This window comes from Thunnus albacares, chromosome 21 (genome assembly GCF_914725855.1).
Source record: "Thunnus albacares chromosome 21, fThuAlb1.1, whole genome shotgun sequence".
Classification (NCBI taxonomy): Eukaryota; Metazoa; Chordata; class Actinopteri; order Scombriformes; family Scombridae; genus Thunnus; species Thunnus albacares.
In genome coordinates, this window is record NC_058126.1 from 9,799,020 (window position 1) to 9,813,772 (window position 14,753).

The 14,753-nt window shown below is 39.6% G+C and overlaps 1 long non-coding RNA gene across 1 annotated transcript; it reads left to right on the forward strand.

Annotated features, from left to right (window-relative positions):
• Positions 1-1,602: 1,602 nt before the first annotated feature.
• LOC122972101 lies at positions 1,603-3,573 on the forward strand. Its single transcript, XR_006399635.1, has 2 exons — positions 1,603-1,690; positions 3,053-3,573. It is a non-coding gene; the product is annotated as an uncharacterized LOC122972101 (long non-coding RNA).
• Positions 3,574-14,753: the final 11,180 nt, after the last annotated feature.

A 14,753-nucleotide genomic window follows, 5' to 3' on the forward strand; every position in this document is an offset into this window, starting at 1 on the left:
CATTGTTTTATGCTTCTGTTTTAATTAGTGCTTTTCAAAAATAACAATGTATTGGGGTCCTGGGGGATCCCAGTCAAAAGCACCAAATTCTTCCTATGCAGTTTTAATAGATGGAACTATTTATTGAGTTCATGTTTGCTCTGGGCCCTAATTTAAAGTATCACACACTATTAGGAGGGAAGGGGCCCTCGGTCAGTCATTTTTAAGGCTTTGTGGGAAGATTGTACTTGGGATAAAAGCTGCAATTTGCATTAAGTATATATTTTTGTTTTACACAATATGCAAATTAACTTTCTTAAAATAATAATAATCTGTTCTTTTTTTAGGTGACGTTAATGACACAACTAATGATGTTTTGAGAAGAAATAACATTAACATTTTGTCATGATGGTTGTTTCTTACAGTAGTTTATTCTTGGGGTCCCCAGGCAGCCCAGTCCTTGTATGTTAAATATATTGGTAGGATGAGGGTTAAGATGTTCTTCTTTATGATTAGTTCAGATTTCATACGCAGAATCATTAGAGGCTAAATGCTTTAGTCCCACACACTGTTTCACTGGTACATTCAAGTTTCAGTCTACTTCCATGAGGTATATGACATAAACTGTACAGGTACATGGACAAACATCACAACAAATCCATTGAAAGTATATAGTAGTGAAAGATAATAAAATATTACTGGGCAAATATAACTTTGTCTTCAGTCTTTTATAAAAAAGTTGAATGTTAGCATTTAGCCAACTTCATGCTAACATTAAACATTAACATTAGCTAATGTGTTGTTAGCTTGTTGTATACGATGATACTGCGTTTGTCACTGTAGTTAAGATACCGTTACCTTCTCATCCTGAGTAGAAAGGAGTTAAAATACACTGGCAATGTCAAAAACTTACATTTACTTCTCGACAGGTTCATGTTTTCAGTGGATATATTGAATCTGTTTCACATGGTTTTAGGTCTATCATACAGGGAGGCTAACATGCACTTTATGTAACATCAACTAGGTTGGAGTTATATGTAATTTAGTATATTTCTTTCACACCTACAATATTTATTAGTCCTTCACGAAGAAATTATGTGATCCTTTTCAACTCTAGCTTAGTTAAATAAGGGGGGAAAGACTGTGAAAGAACTGGGGTCCCCAGATGTTAGGCCTTTAGCCGGACCCTCAAAAATCGGGTGAATGACACCTTGAGACAACATCTCAACTATCAAAAGATTAGAAAAAAGAAAGTGCATCAGAAGTTCATTATATCTCAAAATTGACATGCAGCTAATTTGCGTTAGCATAATAAATTTTGGCATAAACATGTTTTTCTTCAGTGTACGTGCTGTAGGTAGATGAGGATTAGAAGGGTAATATTTTCTTGACTTTAACGACACACTATACACCATATGACAAACCCTCATTTAAAGACATTTAAAGCACTCGTTTATGCCTAACATGCCTTATTTTATGGATTGTGAATGCTGAAATGCCCTCAAGACCCAACAAGGAGCCCCTCGGGAGTCTCAGAATCTGCTCCTGTCCAAGTTTAGTAAATACAACCTGAAAACAGATGTCGCTGCTCAGATAGCTATCAGGAGGAGGAAGGACAGTGGGCCCAGTGGAGCGATCCTGGCCGACAGAGGTCATGTTCTGTGGTGGGAGAGTAACTGAGCACATCATTGAGCGCACAACTTGACCCTGAGTGAGTTATTGTGTTGAGGTGGTCCGGTCCGCAGGGAGGCCCTACTCAGATCACTTACATCCCATGCTACCTGTGGTGCTGGAGACACTGTCCTGAGAGGGTAATTCCTGTTTGTAGGAGTAACATCTATGGGTGTTAATATTACTATCAAGGGAGCGCTTCAAAGAGAAACACTTTTTTTGCTTCAGCTGAGGTCACTTGTTAGTTTTTCTCGACCCAAATTCATAAAAAATAGAGCTGCTGTACATCAAGCTCTTTTCCTTTCTCCATGTACGAAGTGTTCCCATCATTCACTCAAAGCTTACTTAACCAGCAGAGTGGAGATGAAAGCTTGAGCATTCGAGTACCCACAAAGATCCTTTGATGCCCAACCATGAAGTATGTCTTAGAGCTTTTAGCATTCCTGACTCTGGAAATCAGTCAGAAAGATTTTTCGTCTCCTGCCGACAAACAGAGGAGAGCAGGAGGTCCTCACGGTGAACGGTTTTCCTGAATTGAATGTATGTTGTTAGACTGTTGAACCGAAATGCACTGAGTCAGGTAGTGCACAGCCAGCGTCTGTCTAATCTTACCATGCTTGTTGCAGCAGATAGCATAACGGAGCATGCTGGATATCTGTTGTTCAACTGCAAACCGTTGTTGAGCGTTACGGGTGAAATAGATGGAGTGCCGCTTGTTTGTGATAATGTGCAACAGTTGTACATTGTTTTCTCTAGATACAGAGCATCCTATCATTTCTCTTCTATTTTGAGCACAGCTGTCTATTAGCTGAGTGCCTGTAAGCCAGTTTTTTTTGTTTTTTTTTTTTGCTCTCAGCGTTTTGTCAATTCTGTGGAGATTTGGGTAATGGCTTCCGCTCAGCTTAAGGAACAGCTCTAAGTGTGTGCAGTCAGACTTCATCTCCTCTCCTGAACAGGCTCTCCTCATCAAAAAGCTGAGTCCCAGAGGCCGCTCTCCACTGCCTGGGCCCTTATGGTCTCAGCTGTTCAGGCTCTGGAGAACATCGGGCCCACTCAGCTGTCTGTTCCTGTCCTGAACCCCCCGCCCCCTCTGCTAACCACCGGCAGTATAACCCCCGCTAGGATTGACAGCATCTGTCAGTGTCACTCATTCAGCAGTTTTTTGATGTTTGACCTTTTGAGACGGGTATGTGCTAGAACTGTAAACACAGTTTGTTTTATCATTATTATCCACCGTTCAGGTGCTACAAGGGAATATTACTGCTCGACAAGGTTGTAAATACCCTCTTGCGCCCTTTTGTGTACAACATATGCCTTCGTGTGGAACAATATATCATATATAAGAGTGTATAAGCAGTTTAAATTACCTGCAGCATCACTTCTCATTGACCTTTCCTTTCAGATTGGAAACTAGGAACAGACAGAAGGAGGCTGAAAGCTTCACGATGCCGGCGGATAAGATCACGCCTTCACCCTTTTTTATTAGAGGCACTCACTGATCCGTGGGCTCCGTTCCCCTCGCGGGGGAAGTCGTTTGTCAAAGACAGATCCCCTCAGGAGCTCTGCTGGATTTAGGGGTTTCCTCCGCTGTTCACGGGGCACATTTCCCAGAATTACACTCATTCATGATGAGTGAAAGCATCCAGAGGAAAAAAGAGCTGCCTCTCGCCTCCATTCAGCAGCCCAGGCCCCTAATCTCCGCTGGGACAGCCCACAATGAGAAAGGAAGGCCGACACTCACATCAAGCACCAGGCTCTATAAAGGCACAATGACAAGGGAGAACATGTCATACCTCGTCTGTTTGTGCCGCTAGAAACTTTTAAAACAGTTTAAATGCCTCCGTAGTTTTTCCTTTGACACGCAGAAGTTACTCCTGTGTTGTTGTCATCATATTAAAGACCTCATGTGTCATCTTCGGCAGATTTATGCGTCTAGTTTTGGTATTTGTGTTACTTTTCAACACAAAATAAACTAATGTCTGCATATGTCAACGTATGTTTTGCCAGTAAGTGAAGCTATTTACATAATATTGCAGCACAAATGTGTGTGTGGTCCCAAACAAAACACATCACTGTCCTGTGACAACCATGTATGTTGAAAATATTAACACCTAAAGACACATTTATGGTTGTTAAAATCATCTTATTCCACAATATCTGACAGTATCATTCAGTCTGTATCCTGTATCATCAAGGTCAACTCTTCACTGAAGCTGCAGTTTATGTTTATTTACATGGAAATCATGTCTAGAGCATCATTTAATACATATTTCTTCAAATTCAGCAACATATTTGGTATCCTTGGAAACTTTGGGATCCCAACTTGAATTTGAAATAAAGTTTTGATGGTTTGAATGTTATTTTAGCACACAGGATGAGCTGTGAAGGTATTAATAAACAAAGCAGCTGTGCTTTTCTGAGATAATTCAGTTGGTTTGTAAAGAGTTTTATTAGCTGAAGAAGTTTCCAAGGAAGTTTCCTGGAGAAAAAATACTTTATTATGAAAAATATATCACAGAATTGCTCAATTTAAAACCAATTTAATAATTATTTATCATCAAACTATTCTCTGTATATACACGTATATACAGCTGACCTGCTGTGTGACTAAAAGAACTATTTCCAGGTTATGCTGGGAATAAAATTGTAATTAATTAGAGGTATAGCTACTAATTGAACATTGTTTTCTATATATGAAGCGCAAAATGTTACTACATTTGACCCCTCAGTTTATCTGGAATCATAAATTTGGATAAATGGTTTTTGCTACACAGTGACTATTAATTCTGTATGTTTTCAGTAGGGAGTTGTTATTTCAAAAATGCAAATTCTGTACAGAGATGAAATGATAAATGATAAAATATGCGTATAGATCTGTAAAATATGTATTCACAGTTAATCGCCTGCTGTTGCAATCAAGGCGGTGCTGCACATCAATACCAGTCTGCTTAATAAGCTGACTACATTCCTGGATGTTTTTGCTTTTAATATAAATATATGCTTTTCATTTGTAGTGAAAATTGTTTGCAATCAACACAGTAACCCCTGGAAAGTAAATAATCATCATAATCTTACAGTAGCACATGTGCTAGTTGCATAATGAGGTGCATTAACAGACTGTCTGAGGGCAGCCTGCAGGATATCTGGCCTGGAGGAACTTCCATGACCTGACCATCACCTGGAATGAACATCAACAAGCACGCCGCTCTCATTTATCCTTCACACCTGCTGCAAAACACAAACATGTAGCCTACATACTAATTTTTTCTCTGTCCCTCTTTTTCATCACCAGCTCAGTCTAGTGCACCAGAACCGTTGGCCTAGTTTTTACCAAAACAGCCAAACAAAGCCAGAGGACGTTTTGGTAAATAGCAGTAGCCCTTTGAGCCGATGGCGCTCTCCTCTTCTGGTGTCGTTGCTAGGAGACAGTGGGTTTGAAATCTGGCTTCGACAAGGTGCACCTGCTTCACGGGGTCTGGCACATTCAGAGTCTGCACATTCAACACATGGGAGGAAAAAACTGATTTGAGCCGCATGAATCTTGGGGGAGTTTCTCTGTTTTCCGTCCTGTTTCTCGTGATTAGACAATGATTCTGAGTTGGGTAAATTCCTCAGGGACAGATGTGCATGAGTGCAGGTGTTTTCTGCTCTCGTGCCCGTACTGTATGTTGCATTTAAACGTGCTCTCCTAAAAAAAAAACTACAAAACGTCCCTCCTCTGTCTTTTTGTGAGTGAGTAAACACAGCATGAGCTCAAGAGTCAATAAAGGACAAAAGGATTTAAAATCACGCAGCTTCTGTGACTTTGAAGCGAAGCAGAGCATCCTTTTTGAAAGCTGTCACACCCAGTTAACAGATTTCCATTAGGTCTATAAAGAGGGAAAAGACACTACTTTTCTATGTGAAAGTGGGTCAGTTGCATTATAATTCACTGACATCTTATGTGGGATGTGACCTGAGGTGATAAAAGCACAGAATGTGTGATTATATAACTAGAGGTTCGGCTTTAGGGTAATCTCCAGTTGCTTTAGTGCTGACCAGTCAGCTGAGACCGACAGCTGCCTGCTGTGACCCTGAGAGCATCATGAGGATCTGCACTCTACATGCTGTCATGTGGGAAAATTAAATCAGCCGCGCATCTTTAAGATCTTCACACCTTTTCATTTTGGCAGGTACTATTAATGGCGAGTAAAAAATAGACTTCATACAGACTTTTCGAGGAAACTGACAAAAGTGAAACAAAGCTGCATCATGTGAGGATGAAAATAGCACTCGAGCATCACTTTTTTCTGGTGTCTCATTGGTCCCTCTGTGCTGCTATGTGTGTCAGACTCCTTCCTGCGTGGCTGTTGGGCTCCACTGTACTGTACATGTGTCAGACTGGAGCGCCTCCAGCTCCAGTCTGGAAGATGATCAGCTGTGCACGACAGGGTCCGCGAGGGAACCAAAGCCAACAGCCAATAAACACCTCCGTATCCTCACGATGACCTGCTGAGCTGAAGAGTGTTAATTGTGCTGTGGGTCATTAGGCTGAACACAGGCATATTTCAGACGTGCCCTCTTTGCAGGCTTTGACCTTCTGCTGGGCACCCTGGGTAATACTGGGTGTGGGCGCCAGTATCAAACTGACTGGTGTGAGCCACAAGCTAAAACGATCACTTTCTTCATTAATAATGATGAGGATAACTGACCTAGTGGCCATGTTACCAGATATAGACTCTATAGACGTCTGTAGTAAGTTGTTTTCCTTTCATTTTGTTCTTGCTGCTTTTGCACAGGAAACATTTCAGGAGCTGTTTGCGGTTTATTGACTGTTAGACAGAAAAATATCAAACAGCTGTCAAAAAAAATAACGAAGTTGAGATATTATTTTGAATTAACTTCAACTTCAAAGTGTTACTTAAACATGCTGCAAATTTTAATAAGCAATAAAAACAAACAGCTGTAAAATATAGAAAATGAGTGCTTCAGAAATAGCTGTTTTGTCAGCCAAAGACTTACATTCCAGTAACGTCCACACTGATATACATTTGAAATAAGACATCTTTCATTTCTAAAACTTTACCCTGAACAACAGAAAATAATAAAATTCGTCGTACTGGGGATATACATGCCTCTCAAGATCAAAATTATTTACCACATATCAGGCTCTGTGAAAACCTCTTGGAAGAACACAATGGCTTAGTGTAGTGTAGTGTATCTGTATGGATCATGGTCAGGTCAGTGGCACAGTGTCTATAAGAAAAAGGTGACGTGGAAGCAGGAAGCGTAACATCATATAGCGTCCTTCATTTCACCAAAGCTGAACTCTATAGATGAAGTCAGCAAAGATTCTGCCATGAATGTTAGTGTGCTGAGGCCTTAACGGCTTAAAATCTTGAGCTTTTAAATGACCCAAACACGATTATCATCATTCATCCATGTACCCACAATGTCATGTATCTATCCAAATAGTTTCAGTGTCATTTATTCACGTTCTGAGTTGTCTGCTGTAGCTCACACCTTTCAGTGGAGCTGAACGGGATTCAGTAAGTGGTGCTCAAAGCACCAAAAATACCTTATATTTGAAAAACTCAACAGAAGGTCTCTATCCAAACAGAAAGACAAGGTTCGTCACAGTAATGTGAACAATATGTTCCCCACCCTACAGTTGGTAGGCACACTTGAATAGAAAGTAACTCACTTTAAAGTGACAGAGTAACACACATTTGTGAGAACATTTCAGCACCTTTCTGACAATCTCCAATTCAACTCAGCTCATGCACTTAACTCATGGTTGGTTCTCAGTGTCCTTGAATCCTGAATTACTGTAAGTATTCAGTCTGTATTTTGATGTCTGTACACTACAGTATGTAGTTCAGTTTGTAAAGTGTGCTGACCTTGAAATACTTTGTAATATCATGCTCTGCTGATATGTTTTGAAGAGATATTCATTATCTTTTGGGATCAGTCACTAATCAGCTGCTTTCTTGAACACAGAAACATTTGCTAATTTCTTTATTTGTTCCCAATGAACTCTTCTCTCTGTTGCACTAATGCTCTTTTGGTTCTCAGCTTACTTGCGAATACAGTAACCCTAAAGCTTTGATAATAAATCATTCCTTCTTATGATTATGTGATCTTCAAAGTGTTTTTTTTTAACTTCACTCTTAGTGCCATCTTCAAGAAAAATGAGTATAATTTTCTTTACCGGCTCAAGTTAATAGCTAGGAATACTACACACTGTTAACCATCACCAAACCTTATCATTTATGTTCCAACACTTTCCCCGAGCAGTCACAAATCTCTACAGAATACAGTAGGGTTTTTTTAAAGGTGCATTTTATGACCCCTTTACCTTGTGGAAAACCCACCCCTGGAAACCATCACAGTGATTTATGAGCCCACTCAGGTCAATGGGCAGCTCCATGTAAGATGCTCAGTGGGGCAGATGGGGAGACAGTACAGTAAGACTTGAGGGAGGGCAGGAATCATCCGCTCTGCTCGTTTGATGCGTCTGTCTGGTGTGTTTGATGGGTGGTCGCGCCCGCTGGCGATATTTTGTCCAATTTTTGGGAACAAACTGGTGCCCCTTTGGAGTTGTTTTTTTTTTTTTTTGGTGTGTGTGTGTGTGTTGTTGTTAATGTTCATTTACTCAGTGAGGCTAAAGGGGTGCAGGGGAAAGTAAAGTAATAGATAAGAGCCTGAAGCCTCAGACCTATTTCAGCCAATATGTGCAGCTCTCCAGGGCTTTTCTCCATAATGGGCTGCTGTGTCTGTGTCTGTGGAGGGGGGGCGCGGAAATGGATTCTCTTCTTTAATGCAATGATATTATCACTGATAAACTCTCAAAAAACATGGATGGAACGTAAGAAATACTATCAGAAGAATAAACTGCTCAACAAAAGCAGCCACAGTGAGTTTAATGTGTTGAGAGTCAGTTTACATCCAAATAGAAATTCCACTTGACATTTCCATTCATGATTTGAACCTCCTGGGTGTTTCTCAGTAAATGACAGATCAGCAATGTCGAAAGACGGCGTCTGCGCCTCTTTGTTTTCTGGGAGACACTGAGGAGGCTTGTTGTCGAGTGCCACTCCCACATCCTCTGCTCCCACTGTGGCACGAGCCTTTTAACCTTGACTTCTCCCACACTAAACAGTATTTCCATCAGACAGAGCAGAGTATACCCTGGTGGTTTGCACTGATGTCACCATCAATCTTCTTTTGCCAGCCAACGGGGACCTTTCACTGTGTAGAACTCAGGAAATCAAACACTGAGCAGCTACCTTGAATCCTATAGTGCTGAGAGGCTCATTTAGTTTGAACATCACATTTAGTATTCTACATGTTTGTTTTATCCTGCTCGAAGGACCAAATGGGACACGGAGACAACACGACGAGTACCAGAAAGTTCAGAAGATCCCACATAAAGGTTGTTGTGATCTTGTGAAAACTGTCATATTTCTGAGCTTAAATAACCTGCGCTTTTAAGTGGATATTTGCAGATTCTTTTTCTTCCACAAAAGCTGTTGATTACACTTAAAAATATATGATGATTGAGCTAAAATCAGGATTGATGCTTCGGTGATTTAAGGCTTGCAATTTTATTTACAGTATAAAACACATTTCATGCACAATTGCAAGTCATTGAGACAAAATATATGTTATTACTCACCACTAATAGTATTTTGTAATAAGTTTTGATATAAGATAACAAGATAACATGTAATATAATGATGAATGTGACAGTTTTTGTCAAATCTGTGTTACTTTTTTTCTTCTTATGTTCTTACTTAAACAGAAACACAACTGTTGTTGCCAAAGAAGAGCGAAGGTTTCAGGTTACCCTCCCTCGTAGGGTACGTTATGGTTGCACATTCCCCTCTGAGGTGTAGGCTCGGTACCAGGGGTCGGACCGTATCCAGGATTCCCCTCCCGCTAATCTTCTCACCTGCCAACCAGCTCTTCATTCCTCAGGTTCCACTGAGGTCAGTCCCAGGATCCGATGGAGGTCTTACTTCACTAAGTCAATAAGAAGCGTCCCGCGGCTGAGAGGACCGCGGTGCATAATGTTTCCTTCAGGTTTGAATCTGGCTTATGACCTTTGCTTGATGTTACAGTGTCAGAGGAGGGAAACTGGCCTTCAAATTTCCACCCTCTCAAGTATCTAGTTGACCATGACCTCTGGCCTCTTTTACATGCAAAGCAAAATTTGCCAACAAAGATGGTGACTTTGAACAATTCTCTAACATTTTAGGAGCCATTTTGGAAATCCAGTGACAAAGTCGGGTTTCTAAGCTGCTTCTCCCACAGAAAACTACGTCGGCTACATTCAAAAACAGTTTTTGTGCAAAAACAACTTGCGTCCACAGCAGAAGTTTCAGTTCATTACTGCAAATAGATAGTTACATTTAACCCTAAACAAACTATCAAAGTAGACAATAAAGAGAACATTTGCATGAAACTGTTCGCCATTGTTGTTATTGACGTTGTGCTTCTTCTTCTTTCTTGTCCAATGAAATGCCAATGAAAAACAATGAAATGTCTGTTTTGTCGCTGATATAACAAAGCTCCGTTCTCCCCATACTCACGCCAAAACCAAGCTGGTGTTTCAAGATTTAACACACCCTGGAGGATGTTTATACAAAGCTCCTTTTTGGGGGGGGGGGAGGAAAACACCGTTTTAGTCTGGACGGAGGGCCAAAACAGAGAGAAAAAGATGCATTTAAGAATTTAGCCGGCTTAGTGTTGACATGGTCTAACATGTTTTAAGTGTGTATTGTCCATAAGAAAAAGAATGGATCCCCTCAAAAATCATGGCACATGGCTACATGATGACAAACAAGACCTTAATTACACCTGTAACCACTAACTGAATGAGTACAGAGTCCTATCTAACAGTAATAAAACATTTATATGTGTATTTTCTGGTAACAACTCAGCCATTAATGTTTGCTTCTCCTGAGTACACGGTGAGCAAATCATGTGTTTACATCAAGACAATGCTGAGCAGTAAAATTGAGCAGATGCATCATGGTTTCCTGTGAAAAGCACCTCAGTTTTCAGAAGTTCATCTGGATGTGAAAACCACGTTGTACACATGTTGTGTGCATAAAAATGTACTGACATTTAGTTTTGCTTTAACAGTCTGTTGTCCACCTTCTGCCTCCTACTTTCACTGCAAGTCATGAAATATCAAAAAGAACCGACCTTTAAATAATGGTGCAAGGTGTTTTTTTCTAAATGTAATGCATATTTTGTAAACTGTCCTTGAAATGAAGGCAAACCATGTTACCTAAGATATGTGAAGGTAAGAAACACTGAGCTGAGCTACAGGGAAGAAACCTGCACATCTCTGCAATGTTCAATGTCAACACCAGAGAGAAATCACATGGTTGTGTTAATTTCTGTCCAAGGAGAGCAGCCACAGATTAGGCCTTTAAAATATATGAATTCATCAGTTTATCAGTGACAAACTTATAGCCAAATGTAACAGTGGTTAAATATTTATTGTGTATATACATGTGTGTACATTTAGAGTACATTAGAGTCACAATATGGATAAGGAGTGCTTACAGTGGGGAGGTTTTTGTTGAGGTCTTGTGTATTTAAATGTTGAGGTTGAGTGTTTTTTGTTGTGTTGTGGTTTGGTTTTGACTTTTAAATAAGGGGAGACATATATTGTAATGTTACAAGTGTTTAAGTCGTATGATTTGAATAAAAGTGATGTACTTATCAGGAAAGCTAATAAATATATACGTATATACAGGGAGAGCTGTCATGTTTGCTTCACCATGAGCACCTTATTCCATTATCTGAAAACTGGACTGCTGAGTTAGATTGGTTCTGTCAGTGTTTTGTTTTTTTTTTTTACAGCTGCAATCTTGTTTCCAATTCTCTTGTGCGTAAAATATTTTCTGGGACTGACAGAGTGTTGTCGTGATCACTGTGAGACCTCTGGGTTTTTAGCCAAACACAATCGAGGCTGCAGCAATTACCTCTAAAGAGCAATTTTGTGGCATCAGTAGGTCTGACACACACACACAGAAACAGACTGATCCACAACTTCCACTTCCATCCTGTGCTGAGAATTATTCCCTTTCATTGCATGCGAGTGTATATATGCCAGCTCTAAGGATGTTTTGACCACAGCGATACAGGCTGGTGACACCTGGAGGGGGTTCAGTACTTTGGCCAATTATCCCAGCAGGAGATGAAGGACTCCTGTTATTAGTCTAATGTAGCAGAATACTTGTTACAAGCTTAACAGCGTCTCTTTCGCTGAACTGCTGAAACACTGTTATTCACTCCAATCAAACGTGAAAGTGAGTTATTTTCTGCTTTTCTTGATTGTCGGGTGTCTACATCTGAGCTGGGAGCGGACTTCGTTGTGAAATGTGCTCATTTGAACAAATTGTGATCAAACTTACGGGTTTCTATATTTTAGGGCATTAACTACAGTCGGCCTGTGATTGACTTTAATATGAACATTTTCTTGAGTTTTTTGATTTCCTTGTGGGAAGCTGTTATTTTGCAGAAATTTCAACATAGTTATGGTGAATATTTTCACTTTTTATCAGAGATACAGTATGTTGTTATCGTGTGGGACCAACACGAAGATCAGTTTGCTTACTTCAAGCAGCTCTACTCAGTTTATGAAAACATTTCTTCTGTGACTCCGCAGGAGCTTCGTCACAGCTGAGAAAATAACCCTGACGATGTCATCTGGGTCATCTCAGATTGTGCTTGAGACTTTGAGACTTCAGCTCAATTTACCAGGAAGAAGGGTCTAATGAATAAAAGCTAACAAGTTGCATTATGGGAAATGAAGGATCCAGTGTTTTTGAAACTCATACCAGGTACAAAGGCTGCATCAGTTTTGACTATTGTTGCTTTAAAAAAGAGAAAACAATTTTTATCAATCAGCTTCCTATGGTGAGTGATGGGGTCGTACATGAATACAATATTTTTTGCCAAAGTGAGAAAAGATTTACTTTTTAAAAAAAAAGTTTGCTCAAACATGGCCATTTATTTATTCATTGATTTATTTATTTCCTTTGTCACTTTTGAGCCTCCATACTGTAGATGGGGTTAACTGGTCACTGCAAATATAATCTGATCAAACCACAGCTGCACAGCCCTGATCAAGCAAATAAGCTTGATAAGTGTCAGACTCTTGATAAATGATGTTATTTTCCAAACTTTGACTGTGGCTTATTTAGTCATGAATATTTAATAATTTAAAGATTTTAAACCAAGTTTTGTTTATGTTTCTTACAAGTCACTCAAATTCATTTATGTGGGATATTAAATCACTGGACTGACGCTTTAAATACTGACAGCTCTTACAAAGAGAGACCTCTTTTAATGCAAAAAGCTACAAAATCCATGTTCTCTTTTAACCGTTCTCTGATTCGTTGTTTGCTGATTTGTTGTCTTCTGGGTTTCATTTTCTAACACAAAAACTCATGAATGCAGCTGTACCGTTTAGCAGCTGATTTTCAAATGAGCATCAGGACATCAGGAGCTGTCCTTGAACGCACCACCAAGGAGACATTGCAAAATAGTCTCCAATGAAATTGCATTACCAAGCAACAATAACGTAACCTTGACAGTTTCAAGTCAGTACAAATTGATTTTCAGAGCATAAATACATAAATGACAACCAATCAATTTATAAACCTATATGTTACTTTGGTTTAGGTGGAAATAATATTAAAAAAAACACAGCTGTGGTGCTCTAAGGAGGGACGAAACGTCATAAACTTATAGAAAATGTGCTTTAATCTGTGTTGTCCTGCAAGTCTGGCAACAAGATGCCAATATGAATTCAAAACCATCGGTGAATCCGGCCCGTACCACCAGCCACATGCAGACATCTCAGGGCTCCTCTGATAATAGGAGTTAATAAGCACAACAACCTAATTACACTTCATAATGGAGATGACTAGCATGTCTCAATAACACAGAGGGGGGTCTTCCATGAACAATGGGGTCCATCGCCAGCGGGGTGGAGACCTCCTGACTGTGACCCTGACACATTCACCCACATCAAATAACCGCAGACAAACACACGGCCGTTGCTATACAGAAGGAAGCTTTTAGTGTTTTTTTTTAACCATTGAGAGGCCATTCCACGTGATTTATTGTCTGTATTGAGACTGAGAAAAGACCACAGAATATGTTTTCTAACAGGCCAATTGACTGACAATCTTTGATACTGTAAAAGCTTGTTGTGGTGGGAGTTAAACACAAACACTGTTATGAGCAATAAGTGTCATGAGTGTTATTAGATGCTGCTTTTCCATCACAGTCACAAACTAATAGCAAGTTAAAGTTACATCACAGCATCTACTGCAGAGGACCTATTCTTGCCCAGAAACTTCATATATGTGTATCATTTGGTAATATTTTAGTTTACAGTCTGCAAACTAAGTGTCAATATTATGTACATATGGGGCGTACATGGGGTGCCAATGAAATACTTCCAGTATTATAGGGAGGAAGTAGAGGGAATAAGGAGGGACCTATAAATAAATTACACTATAAGTCATTTTTAAATAGTCCTGTAGGTATTAAATAATTGCACAGTATAGACAGGGAACCAGCGGGCTTGGACAATATGTCCTTTTACAATACAATAGCTGTGTTGTGAAAAGGAGCCAAACTACATGTGGTGCTTTTACTTCATAAAAAAAAGAACCCTTATTATAAACTTAAATACAAAACATGATATATAAACTTTCATTGTGCACATACTTGAACACCTTTCTTTACACTGTATGTTGTCAAATAAACCCCAATACAGTTTGTTTCTGAGTCACTGTAAAGAATTCGGCTCGTGTTTATGATCATATGACAAGACATAAAAACTGATTCGGATTCTTCTCGAACATCATTTGTCAATCATGATTGTCAGATGAATGTTATGTCGGGCTGCAAAACTATATTAATATTCAGAATCAGAATCAGCTTTATTGGTCAAATGTTTACACATACAAGGAATTTGACTCTGGTGTCTAGTGGCTCTCAGTGTACTTAAACACAACAGTCGTCAAGAACATACACACAGACGTACAGCCAAAATAAGGACAACAAAGATGAGCAAACATATCACTATT